Source organism: Lissotriton helveticus, chromosome 11 (assembly GCF_964261635.1).
Source record: "Lissotriton helveticus chromosome 11, aLisHel1.1, whole genome shotgun sequence".
Lineage (NCBI taxonomy): Eukaryota > Metazoa > Chordata > Amphibia > Caudata > Salamandridae > Lissotriton > Lissotriton helveticus.
The window spans coordinates 118,601,733-118,617,214 of record NC_136072.1 but is presented as its reverse complement, the minus strand read 5'-3'; positions in this window follow the sequence as shown (position 1 = coordinate 118,617,214).

Below are 15,482 nucleotides of genomic sequence, written 5' to 3'. Positions count from 1 at the left end.
TCCTAGTGCCCTGTGCCTTTGGTTCCTTCCCCCAGTTAAACTCTGGGGTTAGTATGGTTACAACAACCCAACTTTCCCTACTTCCTTTCTTATTGGGACATTATTAGCAACAATGAGGTGTTGAAAGACAGAATTGGCTCCAGTCCGGTTATTAATTGTAAAAGATGTCCTCCAAAGTGGGATAAGTTGGTGCGTAGTCACCTTTATTCTTTAACACAGACATGAATTACACTTCCTAAAGGCTTATTTCCTTGCTCTAACTGCAAGGCTTGCAAATATAGCTCCAGAATCAATGATTGAATGTGTCTTGCCAATGAACAAGCAGACATTTTATATCAACAAATATGTCACATTAAAACTGTGTATGTGATATTATATCCTTGCCCAAAGCGGTATATTGGCGGTACAATTTTCCCTGTAAAGAGGCACATACTAGAACATTTACAGGTAATAAGCAACAACGACATGACAAAGGGCACTGGCAAACATTTTGCTGACTTTATAACAGCAATTGGGAAGAACATATATATATATATATTCACTGAAAAAAACAAAGGTTACAGGGACGTTATAGTTGCGTTCAGGTTTCACTCGTAAAAAAAATAGTGAAATTCAGCAGATATAGTTACCTGAGGTAAAAATAACTTATGCCCCTGCAGTGCACAGCTTATGACCTCATATATTACATCACATATGATATGGTCAGTGACATCACTCATGACATCTCAAATGCCATAACTGATGACATCATTGATGACATAATCTAGTGAGTGTAAGTATTTTGAAAGAGTTTATAATTGTTAAATATATATGCTAAGGTACTACAAAAGTTAAATTAGTATACTAGGGCTCTAATTAGGATGATGGTCGGAGTTTTCTCCGACCAACATCCCTGAGGCTTCAAAACTGACCGACTTTGGGTCGGCGGTCCGAAACTGCAATTACAATGTGAGTGCACATGGTGTAGTCGCATACTCCAATCTCTCTATGGGAGCTTGTGCGGAGGTCAGAAACTGGTCGCAGCACAAGCTCCCATAGAGAAATGGGAGTCACTGAAATCCCTGCACCGTGTGGCAGGCACTGTGCAGATATTTACAGAGGGGCACTATGGGGCCCCCTCGGCCCCCAACTGGAGGCTGCTGAAGAAGGGGGCCCTGCAAGGCCCCAAAGTTGCTTTCTGACAGGCTTTCCATGTCGGAAAGCCTGACATGGAAGCATGTCGGAAACCAACATCATAATCCTGACAGCGGAAACGTCATCTGTATGGTATTATGTTGGTGGTTACGACTGACCTACGGGCTCCTAGAGCTTGTCGGAAGCCAGCAAGATTGACTGGCCGGTTTGAACTCCGAGCGCCGTAATCATAATATGCCATTCGGATTTCAAACTAAGGATGACGGTCGGTAAGGCTCCAAAGAGCTGTTGGATGCTTACCGACCAACATCCTAATTAGGGCCTAGGTGTACTACTAATGAGTGACACTACTTCTAATATTATGTGCCTGGCTATCTAAGTGTATGTATCCTTTTGCATATTGGTGTGTGAGTGGCTCTATGGGTGTATGGGTGGGAAAGTGGGTGTATAGTGTCTGTATGTGAGAGTGGCTGTCTTGGAGAGTGTCTGTATGAATTGCTGTATGGGTTAGTAAGAAGATGTGTTAGTGCTTGTATGGATGTGTGAATGGGTATGTAAGTAGTTATGTGAGTGTATAAGTGAGTGTGTGAGTATTTGTATGGGTGAGCGAGTGGCTGTGTTGAGAGGCTGTATGGATGAGTGAGTGGGTAACTGTATAGGTAAGTAAGTGGGTGTGTGAGTAGCTGTGTAGGTGAGTGTGTGGCTCTGTGAGTGGCTGTATGGGTGAGAGAAAGGTTGTGTGAGTGGCTGAATGAATGAGGGAGTGGGTGTGTAAGTGCCTCTATGAGGGAATGAGTGGGTATATGAGTACTGGTATAGGTCAGTGAATGGGCATGTGACGGATTGTGTGGGTGTGTGAATGGGCCTACAATAGATATGGGGGTGAGTGGTTGCATTGCAGAGTGGTGGAAAAGGGGGCGGAGCCTCTGACCAGCTCTCAGGAATTTTGCTCTGGGGGACTTACTGGAGGTAACAGGATGGCTTCTTGGCCTCCAAGAACCACTAGCATCCAACAGGGCTTCATCGTCCAACCAGTAGTACAACAGGAGGCTCATTTACAGAGTGGTGGAGAGAGGGGCCGGGCCTACAAACAGCCCTCACCAATAACCATGTGTGTAACTTACTGGGGATAACAGAAGGGCTTGTTACAGTGATGTATTAAGGCTAGAAAAAAGAACCCTCTGTGTTTCGACCATATGGCCTTGCGCACGGGTGATGATCTAGAGCATTCTCAACTTAAATAAACATGCAGTCAACAGACATAAACAATGGCAAGAGAAAATGTTGGAATCCAAACTCAAACATGGGCACAATCTTGAACTGCCTCATTTAACTTCATAACCGCGGTAGAAATTCCGCCGCGTTGCGAGAGTTCTATTGACTGGGCAGGGCCGCGTTGGCCAATGGACGTGCGCAGCACTACCGAGGTAGTGGTCACGACGGCCGTTAGCCGACACGCGCACGCAACGGGTTAAGAGCAATGGTATGCACAACAGCATCAACAATCAATAAACATCCCTTGATTCCAAATTCATAAATTGGAAAAAAAAAACGATTTCAGAAAGCAACATATAATGAAGAAATTTCTTGAAGACCAGTGCGTCAATATACTTTTTGATTGTAATCCATAGCAGCCAAGGAATGCACCATTCAACTCTAGGCAAGTAACCTGCGTTAATGTTCGATCGGGGAAATCTCAGATAAAAACAGTAGTAATTGATGGTTAGATTTTCATCTCCAAAATAGCATATCAAAACTACAAATTAGGAAAATTAACATTGGAAAAATATAACACACAATGCCTTGATGACCATCTATCGGTCATCAGATGAGTACATATTGTAATGGTCATCAGTCTGGCTCATTATCATGCCGAGATGCAGATATGCTACCCTGTAATTATGCCATCAAAAATGTGGAGTGAACATCTTCACTGTGCCCTTCTTGGAAATCCCCAATCCTGAACCTTTAGTGGAATGGGCAGTAAATTACGCGAACTGCTCTATAGCCATGCCTCCTTTTTGGAAAGGTCTATAGCTAGTGGAAAACCAGAAAACGAAAAGGTGAAAGGGTGAATGTTATTATTTGACTAGCCCACTGTCTTTGATACTAAAACACCAGATATTTAGATCTGTTCTGATATATTTTATTTATCACATATATATATATTTTTTATACACATTGTTTTCCTTTTTTTTGGTATTTTTATCTTCAATTTATAAACATTTTGATTTTTTTTTATAAGTAAACATTTTGTGGATACATTTCGCAGTGTTTGATAATCACATTGATAATTTCAGTGGTATTGACAAACAAATTTAAAATTTACATATCCAGCACATGGACGAGCAATTAACAGAGAGCGATGGAGGCAACGTGGTAGGTACACACTACGCGCGTTTCGGCATGGGAAGCCTTCATCAGGTGACCGGTCTTTGGCAAGAAGAAAGTGGCTCAAAATGAGGAGAAATCAGACATAAAAGCACATAATTCATCAGAGACTCGAATATCGATATTGAGTGGAGAGGTGTGGCTCACTGGTTAGAGGCGGCAGACCTGTAAGCAGAGCACGGCCTGGGACCAGGGTTCAATTCCCGACGCGGCAGGGTCTTGGACCAGGGTCAACGGACTCAATAATTCTCGCCTCAGTGCCTACTCTAACCAGGGAACACACTCGGTAACTCTGGGCATTAAGCTTGCCTCATCTCTACAACGGCCCCCCACAGACGCCGGGGATGCCTGGTTTCACCCTGGAGATACCCAGAAAGGGACCATCTCACAGGGAAAACCAGGACGGGTTTCCCAGCGGTCTACAGCGCCAGGACACTCGGGTAGAGTAACAGTGCGCTTTACAAGTATCCCACATTTACATTTACGAAATGTATCCACAAAATGTTTACTTATAAAAAAATTTTTTCACAATGTTTATAAATTGAAGATAAAAATACCTAAAAAAGGAAAACAATGTGTATAAAAAATATATATATGTGATAAATAAAATATATCAGAAAAGATCTAAATAGCTGGTGTTTTAGTATCAAAGACAGTGGGCTAGTCAAATAATAACATTTACCCTTTCACCTTTTCGTTTTCTGGTTTTCCACTAGCTATAGACCTTTCCAAAAAGCATTTCTTCCCTATGTATAGCTAGCGTATCAATATATAGGGGTCCCCTACTTCCTAAACCTATAGCCATGCCTCCTCCTGAAACGAAAGGTATTATTTAGGTATATAAATAAGAAGCAGAAGTTTGACATTCTTCATTCAGAAATATACTCCATTGCTCTGCTGCCGTCCAATGTGCCACACAACTCATGGAACACCCCTCCGGGTGACTACTAGCATTGAAGGGATAGTGCAGTCTGTGCAGTGTGAGTGCCCAAGTTCCCTCACAGAATGGCATTCAACCACATGTCACCCTGCTGTTCAAGTTGCATGCCTCTGCATGCCTGTAAATTCTGGCATGCTCATAACTAGTGATACTCAAAATATGGCCCTCCTGACCTTTACATGCGACCCCCTAATCAACAGTACTTATAATAAAAAGACGTTAGATATACAGGGACACCTTTTTTTTAAAGGTTAATTGAAGTTTAAAAAAAGTAAGTTACTAGGTTGTCCTGCTCCACTTATCTTTGGGAACACCTTCGTTTTCAAAGCTATCTTGCAGCAAAAGTGTAAAAATACGATAACGTCTCTTCAAAATTCAAAATGTGATTTCTTACCACACAATTTGGTAAAGTCGGGAAGCTTGGATTAATCTCAGGCTTTCTGGTTTTACATGGTGCAATTCAGCCAACCACCTTCGGGCACCCCCCCCCCCCCCCGTCCCAATTAGCCACCCTCCTGGTATCAATGCGGCCCTCATCACATCACAGAACAAACTTTATGACCTTTGAGAAAATGTTTGGGAGTACCAATGCTCATAACACTCTCAGCAGTACAGATGTAACATAAATTAAATCATGACATTAAAGTAGGTATGTTTCAAGATGCCAGCCAAATATGAGTTGAGTCATTTGCCTGTATGGGTAGCTTTCTGGAATCATCAAGTATGAGCTGAATAGGGTAAAATAGCTTAGAGCAGTGATAGCAGAACTTTCTCTACTTTATCACTGTACATTAGTGACCATACATTAACAATACTCTTGTGACAACCCACACATTCAACATTCAAGCAGAGTTACCAGCAGAAGGTCAGAAAAAGTTCTATTTTTATTAAATGTTTTCACAATCACAGCCGAACCAGCGTGCGCCCCCTGGCACAAAGGAAATAACCACAGCAATAAATCTTCCCAACTCAGCTTGAATTGACCTATCGGCTTTATATATGGTTAGGAAAAACAGTTATTTTGTCTTAACCAGCATATCAGTTTCAAAAGATATACATATTTTGCATATCAGATACCTCTTCCATTATGTTCAAACAAACTCAATTTACCAAATTTCGTTTCTGAAAAATGTTGCCTTCAAAATACTCGTTTTCATTTTTAGTAAATACACAGTCCTCAAACATCAACTTGACATTTTCAGTTCTCAAACCTACAAACCCTTCACATAGATTCTTGTTAAACTTTACCAGCTTTATGACGATATGCCATGGATGATTTTCTTAACACCAAGTGTTAGAAATGGGGCTCTCTAGTTGGCAGCGGCTGGCACAAATGACCAAATAGGGATCCTTCTTCCTAAGTCAGAGTAAGGGGGCTACACCCTTTCATAACCTCTACTCAACTCTGTGGTAACGTAGCACGAGCAGACAGGCCTATCTCAGAGGCAGTGTGTGAAGCATTTATGACCATACACAATAACGCAGTGAAGACACTACAAAGGGACACCACACAAGTAGTTATGGAAAAATAAGCATCTTTATGTAGGCTTAACACAAGACTAAAAACGACCAAAAATCTACAATATGCATGAATAGGAATTCTCTTAGAATGCTGGGAAATAATTGAAAAGCGTGTAAATTGAGTTCCTTTCAAGGCAGGGGTCTATGTGACCCGTTTAAGCACAATGTACCTGAATTTAAGAAGCACAGAAGCACAATTTCGCAAAGAAGCTCAAGTGATGAAATGCGGACTCTGAGTGGCCACAGCTCTCAGCTGCAGCAGCCCACATCCCCGTGTGACGGTGATGCCTCTCAGGCGGGATGGACAGGGGCGGGCACTCAGCGGTGCAGCGTGGAGCGTCAGAAGGTTGCTCCCAGCTGCAGCAGCCCACGGCCTGCGTTCTCGATGACTCTTGGAATGCAGGCACTCAGCGGCAACAGCTCCCAGCTGCAGCGGCCCACAGATAGCGATAGCGATGATCCCCTCGATGCGATAACAAGGTGGGCACTCAGCGACAACAGCCCTCGGCTACAGTGGCCCACAGATAGCGATGATTCCCTTGATGCGATGACAAGGCGGGCACTCAGCGGCAACAGCTCTCGACTGCAGGGGCCCACATATAGCAATAGCGATGATTTCCGCGATGCGATGACAAGGCGGGTACTCAGCGGCAACAGCTCTCAGCTGCAGCGGCTCACAGATAGAGATAGCGATGATTTCCTTGATGCAATGAAAGTGCGGGCACTCAGAGGCAACAGCTCTCGGCTGCAGGGGCCCACAGACAGCGATATCGATGAATCTCAGCCCGCGACCCCGCAGTAAAACAGAGGCCCTGAAGTTCTCAACAGGAGCCTCACCTGCAGTTAGAATCCCCCGCACAGGAATTCAGAAGGCTGGTGGGTGATGTCTGATATCCCTGAGACTTCAGCAGGAGGCAAGCTCAAATCAAGCCCTTGGGTAATTGCTTCACCAAGATTGATGGAAGTGCAAAGTCCTTTCCTTCTTCTAAAGTCCAGTGGTAACCACTGCAGACCTTCAGCTTACGTGGTTACATGGACAGAGGTTCGTCTTAACATCCAGAAGTAATACCAATTGTAGGGGTTTCAGCTCAGATATTCATAACCCAAAAGTCTTTGTTCTCAAAAGTCAAAAGTCGCTGAACCCAACCAAAACCAGTTCTGTGTGGTCCTGGAGCACTGTGTTTACAAGGCTGTATCCTGCCTTTCAGAAAGAGGGGGTCTGCCATCAGACGCACAGTGGGAGGTGGAGCCAGCATTTAACTTGCCAGACACTGCCCTATTCACGTCAAAGGGTCATTCCTTCCCATACACCACTGCAGATCTCTCTATTCAATCCAGGTCTGGCTCAGCCTGCCCTGACCCTCCAAAACCTGACAGCCAATACACATAACAGTGGAGCACACTGGAAGATTTAGGCAGGAAAATACCTACTACCTAAAAGTGGTATTTTCAATCACAGAATATAAAAATATTCGTCACTAAAAGATGCACTTTCATATTTGGAGCTCAGGCATACTAAAGTCGACTTTCCTATCATGTTCCTTGGGTCAATTAGGATCATACCAATTCATACAGTCAATTTACAATAGGGAGCATTCACGCTGGTGCACTGAATGGCAGTGGCACAGCGCCCAGAGCATCTAACACCAGCAAACACAGAGGAGACAAAAGCGAAAAATGGAAGGGAGACCCACGCCAATGGTGCCAGGGCTAACACCAAGGATGACTCTAAAATATGAAAATAATGCTCACCACAATACTGGAGCCATCACTGTGCCAAGGATGGACACCATAATGACCAGGATGTTAACAATATGTCATTCATGGTCATTATTATGCCATGGGTGACCAAAATGAGGTCCGCCATGCTTACAATATGTCAATGATGGCTGCCAGTATGCACAACTAAACCAAGAATGACCAGAAATATGTCTAGATTGACAATTATTATGTGGGGGACTCCACTATGCCAAGACCAGACTCAAATATGCCAGGAAATGAACCTGTATGATGAGAATCCATACATACCTTTTGTGGTCCTTGACACCAAGAATAGCTTCCAGGGAGCAATTGTTTTATCTGGGAGATACACAATTCCAAATACACATGCAGGCAGGCAGACACATAAATGAACACACACGAAGGTCTCCTCAGCTCCTGGGCTGATTAGGCATCCAAATCACACACTTTCTATCTGGACCCTGCAGCCCACACTAAGGCAACTTCGTCCTGGCTCCTGCTCCAGGTACTGCTGGCCATCATATTTCCTGGCCCATTGTTCCCACACACAGTATCACTGATAGTGTGTGCCTACAACATGTCTGATTGCCTTGTGACTTTGCTAATCTGAAAGTAGATAAAGATAGCAGGCTTTGCAGACCAACACAGCATGTGTGTGTGTTAGTGTGTGTGTTAGCTCCAATTGATTTGCCTGACTGCCACTCTGGTGGCCTTGAGACTAGCAATGCTGTCTTCTATAATGTGCATAAATCCTCTGAATCATGTACTGGTCTGAACTGCTTTGGTGAGCTCCTTCAAGGGTGTTGGAGAGCTAGTAGGACCCATGGCTTGCAACCTTCCTGAACAATGCAGTGGGAAATGCTAGTTTGTGTTCTATTTACAAACAAAATTAAACAACGCCAAAAGGGTTTCTGCTGGGATCAAATTAAAAAATGAAAGATGTACTGGGAATGCTTGTAGCTTGCAGTTTTGTCTAGTACAATGCTGAACATGCATCTTTTTTAGAGGATTGCTGTCACTTTTGGGAGGCAGCTGTGCCCTGTTAAAAGAGGAACAACCATATACAAATAATTTGACCACCTTCTTCACACCTCACAAAGTCCTGCCTGTTCACTCAAGCCTTTTCTATGCAGATAGGCATGGGAAAAAATAACCCCCTCAACATGTTTCTCCCACTTTAGGCTCCCCATCTCCATATCAGAATGCAGAATTCCTCATCAGAATGCCACTTGGAATTATTATTGGAGGCTGGAAGTTATGATTGCAATATTTATAATTTTGTTTTGGAAATTGTTAGCAATCTGTCCTCTCAGATACATTCCAACAGTGTTGTCACACAAGAAGCATTTGAATGCAGCGTAATGGTTAAATCTACAGCACTCTATAAAGATTTTTTTTTTTAAGTTTCTATTGCAACATTAAGTGTTATATTGGTAAGTGATATACCACGCAAGAACTAGAAAGGATCCATTAAACCAAAGTTTAAGCTATATCCCTTGGGTGAAGATGACATTGCTACTTGTCAAGACATATCGCCTGATATGTTGAAAATTCACGCGACCCCCTGATTCCAGAGATACCCGTGCCTCGCACTATGCCAGTCCTCGAGCCACTAAAACTCTGAGAAAGTTCATGACTGCATAATGTACACTTTAGGGTAGATTTACAAGCCCCTTGCCCCACTTTTGCGTTAACATGGGAAAAGTGACGCAAACGTGGCGCAAGTGACTTGTAAATCTGCTCTTTGTCCTTTTGTGGATTGACTTTAGACATTATAAGCTATTTCATACAGTAATTGCTAACCGACATATAAATGCAACAGTAGAAAATTATGTAAATAAATAATAAATGATAAAAAATGCTATTTTTATTTTATTCAAGAGCATTGCAGTGAATGGGTAATTTGCAGATTCCTAATCTAGATTAATTTGCCCGTCTGCGAAATACACGCCTGTGTGCTATACTATTTAGTTCATAACTTGCCTTTCCCTCGAAAATGAGTACTGGGCCTTTTAATGGGATTACAGATGAGGGGCACAGTTTGTGGCAATATGTCTGCCTTTGTATAGCACGGAGTAGCGCGCTGATGCCTGCAAAATGCAAAAAAAATGTCATCTCCAAGCAATTTTGTATGAACATGTTCTGCATATGCGCTTTTATTGTTAGAGGCAGCATTTCTGCACGCCACATCAAACCAAACCGTGTCCTTTTTTAAGGACCAATAGATATTCAAACATTCAAAATGTGGATTGTCATTTTAATGGGACTCTCGGTAAATTTAATTTGCATTCTGTATAATATTAAATATTGGGTGAACGAGGCATAACCGTTCCTCGGGCAGTGCCAATGTGGCAACAAAAAACAGCTCTTCCGTCGGCATGAGGGTGGTTAGTGGTTTGTTTACTCTCCCGTTAGAATTAAAGTCAAGCTTTGCTGCTGCCGACTGCACACCATTATCTGTGAGACCCTAATCCTGCGAGCAAATCCCATATCTTCCAGAACTGCCTCCTTTGTTCGGGATTACTGGAAGTTTATCCCATAACAAAGAGGAATACGGCACCCCTCTCATCCTTGTAATTAAGTGTGGGGAGTCATTTAGAGACACGCTCGGGAACACGTTCATTTTTGAGCGATATTTTCAAGTCGAGTGAGCCAGCAGACAGGCGCACACTGGCCGAGAATAACACTTCAAACATTGGGGAAATGTCTCTTTACCCTGGTTCCAGGCGTTGTTCAAATTAGACCATATTCAGATTTTTTTTAAACCAAGATTTAGTATTATTTTTCTACAATTTTAAATTTTATTTCACAAGTTGTAATGAACACATCCCTTAAAAATGCAAGAATAACAACTATGGACATAGTTTCACAAATTTATCAGTTAAATGTTAATTAAACCGGTGATTACATTAATGCAGCACATGAGCATTAAATAAAAAAAGTTAATTCAATAATTTATTGTAAATGTATGTTTGCAACACTTCATAAATAAAAAAAAACAATAAACAAATATGTATATATAGATATATATATATATGGCACAGATGAGGTCGCCTAACGAGGTTGCCTCGCCTTGCGAGTCGGGGCTGGTACGGCGGTCGCCACTGCCAAATACTCCAATGTATTTCTCCTCAACAACGAAAAGAAAAATCAGCCACACCAATGAAGCTCAGAGTTCCCTCAATATTCTTTTATTGACAAAGAAACAGACGCGTTTCAACCTGACTCAGTCTTGGTCACATGCCCAAGACAGAGTCAGGTCGAAACGCGTCTGTTTCTTTGCCAATAAAATAATATTGACGGAATTCTGAGCTTCTTTGGTTTGGGTGTATTTTCTTTTCATTGTGGAGAAGTACATTGCAATATATATATATATATATATATATATGTATATATTGACCGTGATCAAGCCGTCTGTAGGCGGTGAAACGCGTTGGTAACTTACTGCAAGAGCTATGGTGCAATAAAGAATTGGAAAGCAAAGATCCTTTCGAGTGCGTGTTCATTGCCTGTGAAGGATTTTTGGAAATATATATATATATATATATATATATATATATCAAACAACATTCCTGCTCCAACAAAGAAGAAGAAGGCACATACTCAAGGCTGTAGGTATAGGGCTTCTTTATTTTCTCAGGTCTCCCTCGACCCGCAGCTATAGATACGCGTTTCGGCTGAGCTGCAGCCTTTATCAATCTTTATCTTTATATACATATATAACTATAAATGATGTGAACTACATCGCACTTTAATATATATATAGTATGTATGTATATATCTATCTATCTATCTATCTATCTATCTATATATATATATATATATATATATATATATATATACATATCAAAGTATAAATGAAGAGAACTACAACGCACTTTAATATTCACTTTTAAATGGTACCATTTTGAAACCGAAATTTGATGGGCACAATTTTGTAGGAAGGCTTTTCATTGTATAGAATATTAAACTAGGAGTTAGCTTGCCAGGACCAGAATATGTTTCCATTCATGAGAAACACTACCCAGCACACGAGTGTGCACACCTGAAACCAGGCTCTGCCTTCCTGCACTTGCACACACCCACATTCACATTCCGCAAGTGCAATGCTTTCTCTCAAAATGTACACAGAAGTTGCAGAATTTCACACCTGAGCCGAGAGTGGGTTCAGTGGCAACAAGAGAGCTAGGGTCTGTTTGCAGAAGCACAAGTAAAGAAACGCCTGATTTATTATAGTCCCCAATGTTAATTGTCACAGATGGGAATTCTGAGAACCTCTGGGAAACGAGGCTCTGGTGAATTTTAAAGAAGGCCCTCAGACTTGAAACCATTTCGACAGAGTGACAGTCCGGAACATCTGCTAGCCTTCTGTCTGAACCTAAACTGGGTGTCATGGGGCGCACAGCTGCTGGCTTTTCTTCTTCTTTTTAGCAACATCTGTCACAGCAGTGCAGCAATGTAGGTAATTATCAACACCTTATTTAAACTGTTTTCTACTTTTTTTTCGTTTGAGAGAATAAAATTAGCATGATCGTCTCTGGCAGTAAAGTTTCAAAGTAGCTAAAGATAATTTTCTCAGGAGGAAATGCACAAATCTCGACTTTTTCAAGTAGGACTGCAAGAGGCCAGGAATTCATGCAAAAAAGACAATATGAGAATGGCTAGGAGAAAATATCACACCACGAATACAGATGTCAAGAAATAAATCCATAGATGTGTTATCATATACTCTAAAACAGGGTAAAGAGGATCAGCAATAATACTCAATTCTATAGTAGAATGAATTTAAAGCACATTAAAAAAATATAAAGGTCATAGGAAGGTTTGTCATTTAAACACACGAGGTAATAGCAGCTGAAATATCTGCTGTAATATTGCTTATCTTTTAAATTAAAAATATCACAAATTACACCGATAAATTAAGGAGGAAACTTGCGTACGCATGCGTAAATGCCTTTTTGAATTTGAATTTGAATTTAAAATATTTATTAAGCGCAACGTTCACCATGCGGTTTCTTGGCGCTATGGAGGCAAATATAGCAGTAAAACAGAAGACTAATGGAAAAAAAGGGAAAGGAGTAATTTACATTGGGAAGGCTTGGGTAAAAAGAAAAGTTTTGAGATCTTTACGAAAAGAGGAGTAGAATGTGGCCAAACGCAGGTGATTGGGGAGGGAGTTCCAAAAGGAAGGTGCCAAGACAGAAAAATTGGCTCCGCCCCATTTCTTGCGTCTATACCGAGGAACCTGGAGGAGTGATTGGGTAGATGACCGCAGCTCACGGGCAGGGATATACTCTTTTAGTAGGGAAGAGATAAAGGCTTGGGCAGTCCCTTGGCGTGCCTGGAAGACCATACAACCAGTCTTAAAGAGAGATCGCTCCTTAACAGGTAGCCAATGTAATGCTTTCAGTAAGGGGGTAGAGTGGTGAGAACGGGGGAGGCCATAAATCAATCTGTAGTGTAGTGTTCCTCATATCCCTGACTAGCAAACGATTACATACAACAGCAATGAACAAACTTCCCTCATTCACTTGCTGCTTCAAAGCCATCCTGTGATATATGTCCTCTCCCTGCGCCTATCAAGGATTCATCCATTCCATGACCGAGCTTCTTCAACACTAGCCCATTCTCTTGCATTGTGACTTAAACCTCTTGGTAGTAATTCCACTCCTGGTCCTTTCAAAATTTTTCTCACCTGAAATGTTAAATGCCACCTGAATTGACACCATCTGATTCCAAGAGACAAAAACAATTCTCACTAACACAATACATTGGCCATTGACCATCACGTCCCTTTTCAATGTTGTAGTTGTCTTCCATCCTAAGTCGTAATTGTTCTTCGAAAAACCAAACTCACCCAACCACCTTCTTCAAAGAGCTCTAGACCCACCATTCCTCTGATGCCACTATGATCTTCTTCAATAAAATCATCACTAACATTGCTGACTCTGTGCAAAGTTAGAGTACTCTCAACTCAGATGGGTCACATCAGACCTCACAGTACAGAAGCAAAAATGTAGCTGGTGGGGATGCTCAGTTTTTTTTAAGGCTTGTCACTGAAAAATGCAGTGACTTGCAGGTCACAATATTGAATCCTGACAAAACAGACACACCCTTCTCCCTTTCCTAGGTCAGTAAATTGAGTATCATTACAATGAGTAATTGTACATTTTGTTGTTTACTATGCTCCTTAGAAATGGCAGGGTGGAATGAAGCACTACATGAAAACAAGTTATTAGTATAATCATTGTGAAATGACACATGAGATGCTCCAAATCAGATTCTGAACTGATAGCTCCTACACAGTCTGTTGTTTTGTACTACAAATGCATTTTAATTTCATATTCAAATGTATCCCAGTTTCACTGAACAAAAGCAGAGAGATGTTTTGTACAGCTCAAGATTTCTTTAAACTAGCGCGTACCAAGCTGCCAATGGACCAATCACTCAAGCTCTGTAAAATCATAACTCATTCAAGTGAAATCACAAGATATCAGACAAGGGCATTACTTCTCACTAAATGACTCCCCACTCTTTACACACATGGAGGAATGAAACTGGGTCATAGGAATGGTTTTTATGGTGTTAAGCGCTAACAAATAGCATAGTGAAATTGATCCCATTCACAATTCCGTGATTTGCTACGAGCATCCTAAGATGACTGACCTCCCTCTTGGTTCCAGGTGATGTCTTCCTCAGCTCTTCTCATAGAGTAATCCACCAACATCTTGTTAAGCCCTAGAGGAGACACCTCATCTGAAGACCTGCTTCAAAGATTCAGTACCAATTTCACTCCTAAAGAAGCATTACCTGAACCCTAACATTCCAAAGAATTTGCCAAACTATAGTTGGCATTCCACAGATCTCTATTATAAGGCAGCTGATCCTTTTTTCAAATTGGTACATTTTATCAACCCTCTGCAGGTCTAGCCACCTTTCTGTTAGGCTTCTGCAACTCATTTACAATTACATGCTCAACTTAGCAGTCCAAGTGTATTTTTCCATAGTAGACCGCCTTGATCTGTCAGTAGCCTTTCATTCGCAATATCATTTGCAATATCTTCTTGGAAGACACCACTGAACATTGTGCCATGGGATAAATGCCCTAAAAGTTGTAATCACTCATATAGAAAGGGAGGGGCATATAACTTCTGACACTTTTACTTCTGAGTCAACAATCACCTACTGTGCCCACCAGATCCATACACCTCTCAGCTAACATATTACAGATACCTCATGGTGCACCACCTAAAAGAATGGAATTTTCCTATTTCATGGATTCATGTGACCCAGAGATATATGTGCAGGCCAGTCACACCAAATCTACCCTTCTCAGAGACAGGGTGGAGGACACTGCATACAATCCAAATGGAACAAAACTAAAGATACTTCTACTTGGAACCTGTCTTTGCTAAGATGTGCTACACCTACCCAAAATCTTTAATATGCATACATGAGTCACCAAATCAGCAATAATGTTTGTGTCAACATAGGCAGTGACTTCTTTGTGAACACAGAAATCATCGGAACAACCAAGGCAGAGTTTTATCTGCATATGAGTCATTATAGAATTAAAATCTCCACAGTTCCAGATATTTATAATTCAACCAAGGCATCCCTATCTACTTTAAAATTGACTAGATGTTTGGTGTTGGGGATTCTGTAACAATAATTGAGGATCAGATACCAGTTCTCACAAAGTTAGTCAACCAGTGCCTTATCAGGCTAAACACTGTTTGGTGAGAAAACAATGGCT